Below are 8069 nucleotides of genomic sequence, written 5' to 3'. Positions count from 1 at the left end.
TAAAATATGAGGACTAGCGAGGTAACACTAGGATACTTCTTGTACCCTCTCATAATCTTGTAAAGGTAAAGAATGACATAATATAATGGGTCTAGAGGATTACAAGTGGGGGTAAGGGAAAATATGAAAGGGTCTAAGTAAAACTGACAGAACTAGATGGTTACTATAGGATAGTGAGTTTCTATGCCAAAATTCCTTTGGAATTTTACCAGATCATGCTAGACAAAGAACAAAATGACTACGAGAGCCATTATATGAGGGGACTGCAGCATTATTCAGTAGCCAACCCTAAAGATTGGAAAAAAAAAGGGAACTCAAAAGGTAGAATGCCAATTACAGTTCTGAAAAGAGTCGAGAAGGACTATACGAGGCTAACAAATCAGTCCATTTGCCTTCAAGCAAGAGCACCTATCCAGCTGAAATTAGGTGGAGTTAGAGAACATGAAGATAATAAGGTTTCAGGAGGTTTCCCGAGCTAGTATTTTAGATAGAAGGACTTCAATTATGATTAATATTTGGACCTCAGTCCAAAAAGAGGTCGAGAGCATAGATGGGCCTTCGTACCGCATTTTCCTCGGGTTGCTGGATAGACTGAGCATACTATCAACTGCTAGAAAATATATTGCGAGCTTATGAAGTTGGCTTTAGGCATAGCTAGGACTATCATCTACCACTTATTAAAGTCTGCCTATGAGAAGGGCTACCATTCCAGTATCCAGATGACCCCCTACAAGATGTTGTAAGGCAGAGTGTATGAGTCCCCCTGTTGGGGAAAAAGACTAAGCTGGTAGGCAAAACAAGATTAAACAAACTATGGACTAACAACCCAGAGTCGGCCAAAATGATGTACAAATAATCGACATCAATATTCAGAGTTCAAATTGATGATTGAATGTTCATAACGGAGTCACCCAGAAAAGGGAACTTGACCCAAAATATAGTAAACTGTATCAAGTTATTCATAAGGTGGGCAACATGCCTGGTAAGTTGAGCTTACCCGCTCATTTGGAAACTATACGCTCAATCCCTCAGATGGAAATGCTTCACAAGGATACTAATGAACCACCCAGGGTATATCCCATAGATAAGGTCCAGAAGATGGAATCCTATGGGGATAAACCTATTGCCATCTTAGATCGGCGAACTAGAAGATTGTAGACTAAACACGTGCCTTCCATCAAGATACGATGGAAAAACCAAAACCAGAAAGAGGATGATCGGGGAACTGAAGAGAACATAAAATAAAAGTATCTGCACCTGTAACCGATATTTACAGGTAACCCCGACTCCTAAAACATGTATATGAAGTACTTGTAGGGAAGTATGTGTTAAGAAGATCTCAAAGAATATCCCTACGATTTGTATAAGGTACTAAGAGGAGTTTTGTCTAACATTCGGGGATGAATGTTCTAAAGGGGGGAAAGATGTTACACCCCACCCCTTTTAAACTCAGAATGTCTCATAAGTTCCTTGGACATTATCATGTGATCCGGATATGCTACGACTCTATCAAACGACTCTAATGAAGGGAGAATGTGATACCCCATAGTAGAGAAGATTGGAAATAGAGTCATAAGAATCCGGAAGGAATTGGAGACAAGTAATAAGTCGTAGGACTCGATTTACCTATGTAAGCTACTAACTTGGAAGTATTACATACTTAAGCTATTGGAGTACGTACCAAGCTTGCGTAGCACGATTACATAGGCTCTTAAAATTAGATGAGATTACGAACCTACGAGAGGGAACAAAAACTAGTTTCCAAACTTATGAAAGTGAAGCAGGTAGGTGAAAAGCAAGCACCTCAAGCAAGCAGGTGACAAGAAAGAAGGTGACTCACCTACTTTCTTGGGGGGTTGACCCCACTACCATGTGGCGGCGTGTGATAGGTTGCATGAACCTAGGTGGCATACTAGGGGGCTGCCACATGTCACCCTTAAGGGGCTGCCACGTGGCACCTTTTAAAGAAGTGTATATATGTGGGTTTGGATGACTACTAAGTCATTCTCATTCTATTTGGAGCTGAAACTCCAGCAACCAAAAGAAGAGGAACAACGTGAGAAACTAAGCATAAGGCAGCCTTGGTTTTTAAAGGTCAAAGGTAATTTCTTAAATTGTTCTACATGAATTAATTATATACGGTGTTCCTTAAGTATGTGGACGTGTATATATGTATCTTAGGATGTCTACGGAATTAATTCTTCAGCTTGGAACTTGAGAGAAAGTTGAAAGAACAAAGAGGGAAAACGTTAAAAACTAGTTAACAAAATCGTTTTTGTAGGGGACAGTTGTTAGTAATATTGGTATAACTTCTTGTGTATAGCTTCGTTACAGGTGATTCAATATTTTTTGGAAAGGTATTTCATAGTACTATAACTTTTATTTAGACTTTAATATCCAGTTGTGCATTTAGCTTCTCGAAAAAGGGTGATGAAGTGTAGAGGAGGTACTGCCCAGATTTTGGTTTTGGAAATCTTACACGGACTGCTGTTGGTGTTTTGGGCATATATTTTTGTAAAAAATTTATGTAGGGTTGATTCAAAATTATATGCGAACCTAAGACGTATGTCTATAACTTTCATGAAGGATGTAAATCCTGTTTCCCTCCATTACCCCTTCGAAACGAAGCGACAAGGTAAAACAGTAAGCTCTCCAGAATACACGTTTTGATAGTTTTGACTAAGTTATTGCTGCAGGGGTGTAATGTATTGTTGCAGGGACTAAATGTATTCTAAAAGGAGTGTGTATGCTGTTGGTTTCAGCCATACGACCCCTCGTTTCATATAATGAAAGGCATTATAGAATAAAGACTAGACGCCCTATTTGATATTATCTTTTTAAATGAGTCATTTGGAGTTTATATTGTATATTGTTGGTGTGTATTGCTGCAGGTTGTTGTTGTTGGTTGGATGTAGGTATGAGGGACCTAATTGGAAATTTGTATAGGGCACATTATAGGAGAGGTGCTGCCCAATTTTTGGTAATGCCTTAACTAATTAAAGGACTAGTCAAAGAAACGAACAAGGAAATAGATTCCATGAATACTAAGGTGCAACTGAAAGTGCTGAAAAGTCTGGAGTGGTTGATATTCGCATTAGTTCCATGTGGAATAGTTATAAAGGACGATGAGGGGAACGGGATAAAGAGTAACTCATAAAAGGTATGTAAAGCTTTCTCTTGGCATGTTTTGGTATAAGTTCGTACAACTATCTTTCTTTTCTTTTGGCAATGTTTAGCTTTAAGTGAATTGTATATGATGTGCGGGGATAATTCCATTCCCAGAATTCCGAGTATGCCTCATAACCCCTATCCACTGTTCAATATTAGAGTTCCTGTGAAGATTAAGTATTGCCTAGTAGGGCTTCTATGTGTCAAAATGTAATGTATGAGAAGCTATCTCTCATTTCCATTGAGATGTATTTGATACGAAAATGAGATTACGATCCCATAATGGTTCACCGAGCCCCATGAAGGGCTGGGTACGAAATATGTATATGAAGATCACTTGAAGGAAAGTACAGACTATATAGAGCTTATTCTCTTTCTTCTTTTGGGGCATGTCCTTGTTTTAGTTGTAAGTTGAATCTGATCTTAACTCCGAGGTAACTCCATTCTTAAACATCTCTTAATTACTTTTGAATATCGAACTCTGATAGTAGTTGAACTATTTCCTTGGAAACTTTTATATGTTAAAGATGTAACAAATGTACAGGCTCCAAGTCTTAAAGACTGTACGAGACTAAGTGTTTTTGATTCCATAAATGATTTGGCCCTATGTTAATACATGTCTAGGGTCCCCGAAATTACCTTTGAGGCAGCCCATAATGGCATTTAGAGGACACTCGAGATGACTACACCGTTACTCGGGTCCTCAAACAAAAGCTTATTTGTCTTATTTTGTCAAGTCTTTGATAATGATTTAAATTTCATATAGTTACTCACTACTCTACTCATGTATACTGTAGCACTTCTATCACCGAGTCCCAGGCTGGGAATAGTAATCGTGCATAATTCACTGCATTGTCCACCGAGCCCCTCACTAGAGGGCCGGGATACGTATGTATATATATATATGATGATGTGTTGTAATAAAGTGGTGATGGCACTTGGGCCATGATGGTTTTATAGAGGTGATTCACCGGACCCCCGAAAGGGCCGGCTATATGATATGATTCGAACATGCATGTTTTTGTAATTCACAAAGTACAGGTACAGGTTTTTGATTTGATATCTTATCCCCTGTTCTTCTGTCTCAGATATGCTTCCAGTTGTATTATGTTATGTTTTACATAGTCAGTACATATATCATATTGACCCCCTTTCTTTGGGGGCTGCGTTTCATGCCCGCAGGTACAGATACAGGTTTTGGAGTCCGTTAGCCTGGGATTCTGCTCAGCTCAGCTGGAGGAGGATCCATTGTATCAGAGCCTAGTTTTTGATACTAACCATTAATGTATATGACTATTTTGTCTATTCAGAGGTACGACGGGGGCCCTGTACCGCCACATGTTGTCGTTAATATTTTTAGAGGTCTACAGATATGTATATATGGGTTGTATATGTCAGTTTGGTTCAACTGGGTGTATATGATATATTGTACATGTTGTTATGTTATGGTATCCTTGTCGGCTTGCGTGCCCTGTCATATTGTGATACAAACAAAAAGGGCTATAGGTATATGTAAATGTTATCGCCCAGTGGGGCTCTATTATATGATATTATCTTATTTACAGTTCAATGTGATCACAACTGATAGATATGTGCACCGGGAGGGGTCCAGGTCAGACCCCAAATGCGGCCTATGGGGTTGGGTCGTGACACCTTCAAGTTGTTTAGTGTGTGTGGATAGTAGGGGTCTCATGGCTACTTTCAAGAAGATTAGGGACACATTTCAAGGTTCAAAAGTGTGGGGTGTAACATTTTTCTTGGAAAATGTTATTTTGGAGAAGCAAAAGCCTATTCGAGCACTAGAGTTCAGACCGCGGTATATTCAGCTGTATTTCCGCCATAGGAAAAACAAGGGGAGCTTAGGTTGAAGGGTAAGATGTCCATCTAAGAATTTCACTCTTTTTTTGAAAAGTACCAAGCCCCCAACACTTAGTTGTCAATTAGATAAGTTGTTCATGACTCGAGGATAAGCTCAGAGGGAGACCATGTGGGTCAAGTGTTAAGAGGCACTGTGAGGTTTAAGGGATTCTAGTTTCTTCTAATGGTGGTTGGAAAGTGCTCTATGATAATAATTTATTAGATCTCCACCAACTAATGGGAGAAAGAAATCCTAACAGAAGCACCTCAGAGAGATGTCATGAACTGAATATGAGTACGAACTAAAAAGGGGATATGTAAGTATGAATGTAACGGTGTGGTACAACAATACAGGGGTAAAGTAAGACCTCTAGTAAGGCATACTTGGTATACATTGACTAAGTTAAAAGCATAGGTAGGGCACACAGTAAGGGAAAGAGACATAAGGTACAAAGAAATGACACGTGTACACCACGTCACCATGAAAATAGTGGAACCCTTAAGAGACGAAGACGGAAAACTTAAGGAATAATTGGTGTAACCTACATTCACCCCAAGAAACAAAGGATGTAGGTTGGGATAAAACTACTACTTTAAAAAAACCTTGAATAGTTATTGTCGGAATACTAGCATTGCCTAATTGGTATTGGAATGACTACATGTGCTAATTAATTCTTGGATGAAGACAATTAGAAGGTGTCCTTGGACAAGTTGTTCCATGAGTCCCATTATTCAAGTACAGATTAATAGATGATGTGTCGCACTATGTATGAAAAGGTTCTTGACGCTTCGTGATTTAGCCAAGGTTCTGTACATGGATAGTCAGGTTATAAAATATGCAAAGAGATGGAGACATGATATGATATCAAGTAGATTGGGGAAAGAGATTGGATGAAATCAAGATTGGACATAGAGACATAGAGCAAGGTATAAGCAGATAAAGGTGTAAGCACTCTCTAAAGGGGCGAAGTCAATGAGACAAATTACAAAGGTAAGGTGAAGGCAATTGATGTAGCAACATATTCAAGGTGAATGTTTAAGTTTCAATAAGAACCCGAACGGAACCAAGTTAAGAAGATCTAGAAGTCGTCAATAGTTGGATAGAAGTTAGAATGCTATGTAAGGTAGTGTTAAGAAGTTTTAAACAAGACCTGAATGACGTAACACTAGAAGGATAATGACGTCATATTGGGTCAAAAGCCAAGATGTTGTCTATAGAGTTGGTCGCAAATGATGCTGCGATAGGTAAATAACCAATGAAAAAGGAACATAAAACCTCCTATGATAGGGAATGAGAAAGAGCAAAGAGTGAATAAGGGAAAAGAAAGAAGTATAACAAGATGGGACAAGCAAGTGCCAACATGAGTGAGATGTGTACAATAGAATGAACCAGGAGACAAAAAGACTATGTCTACCTCCTACAAGTTGCATCCGAATGGTTGTGCAACCTATGGGTATGTATGTATAAGCATCAAGCTAAGTAAGTACATGATAAAAGGAATAGGGGTTCAATTATGGCAATACTGTTATAATATTTTGAATACCCTACCGAGAAATACGAAGATAGGTTAAGCCAAACTATCAAGATGGAATTAGTACTACGGGCAAAGTAAGACATTGCTATGGTTGGAACAAATATCTACCCCGATATCAATTGTAGGATAAGGGAGAAAAGGGCAAAGCAAAACATAAAGACTAGCGAGACGACACTAAGGTAAAACTTGGGCTAAGTTGAATGCCCCGCACATTATTGCAAGGATTATAACAAAATGCGATACGAAGACTTCCCAGGGAGGTCACCCATCCTAGTGTTACTCTCGCCCAAGTACGCTTAACTTCGAAAATCTGATGGAATTTAGTGCTTTAATGCTAGTATGATCACGTGAGATGGAAGAATCTGAATTAGAAGAGGAGAAACGATATGAGATAACGTATCCAAAGTGTTACAAGCTGGGGCAAGCAGGGATAAGGAAATTGTGAGATGATTTAACCAAGAGGTACGGAACTAACTGGTTACCAAAAGATGGCAAACTTATATGCCAATTCCTTCAGAATTACACCAGGTAATGATATAAAGGGCACAGAACGACTACGAGAGCCATTATATGAAGGGATTTCAACATTATTCAGTAGCCAACCCTAAGGATTGGAAAAGAGAAGGGAAGAGGAAACCCAAAAGGTAAAGTGCTAGTTAAAGTTTTGAGAGAAGTCGATAAGGACAATACGAGACTAAGGAGTCCCAAATTATCAACGGCATTACGAACCTATTTTATACTCTGTGAGAGTAGGGTACTATACGGATTATTGTGAGTAGACTAATGAATTAGCCCATTTGTTTTAAATAAAACCTACCTACGCAGTTAAAGCTATGCAAAGTTATAGGTCAAAGAGGTAGTAAGACTACATGAGGTTTCCCCAACTATTATCTTATATAGAGGAACTTCAATTATAAGTAACGTCTGGAGATCAGACCAAGAAGAGATAGGAAAATAGGTAGGTCTTAATACCGCATTATTCCCTCGAGCTACTAAACAGACTGAGCGTACTATCAAACACTAGAATATACATTGCGAGCCTGTGTGGTCGGCTTCAAGAGTAACTGGGATGATTATCTACCACTTTTTGAGTCTGCCTACAAGAATGACTACCGTTCTAGTATCCATATGACCCCCTACAAGATGTTATATGGTAGAGTGTGTAAGTCCCCCAATTGGGGCAAAGACTAAAAGGCCCTAACATGATTGAGCAAGTTGTTAACTAGCAGCCTAGAGTCGGCAGAAGTGGTATATAGTTAATCGACATCGACATTCAGAGTTCAAATTGATGATTGGGTGTTCGTAATAGAGTCACTCAGAAAAGGAAACTTAGCCCAAAATATATTAGACCTTATCAAGTTGCTCGTATGGTGTACAAAGTTGCCGGTAAGTTGAGCTTACCACCTAATTAGGAAACTATACACCCAGTCCATCAGATAGGGATGCTTCACAAGGGTACTTGTGAGCCATCTAGGGTATGTACCATAGATGATATTCAGGAAATAAATC

At 39.0% G+C, this 8069-nt stretch overlaps 1 pseudogene; it reads right to left on the bottom strand.

Annotated features, from left to right (window-relative positions):
- Positions 1–6791: 6791 nt before the first annotated feature.
- Positions 6792–6911, bottom strand: LOC129883826 (5S ribosomal RNA; annotated as a pseudogene).
- Positions 6912–8069: the final 1158 nt, after the last annotated feature.

This window comes from Solanum dulcamara, chromosome 3 (genome assembly GCF_947179165.1).
Source record: "Solanum dulcamara chromosome 3, daSolDulc1.2, whole genome shotgun sequence".
Lineage (NCBI taxonomy): Eukaryota > Viridiplantae > Streptophyta > Magnoliopsida > Solanales > Solanaceae > Solanum > Solanum dulcamara.
The sequence above is the reverse complement of the archived record's forward strand: the minus strand, read 5'-3'. Positions and strand labels throughout refer to the sequence as shown.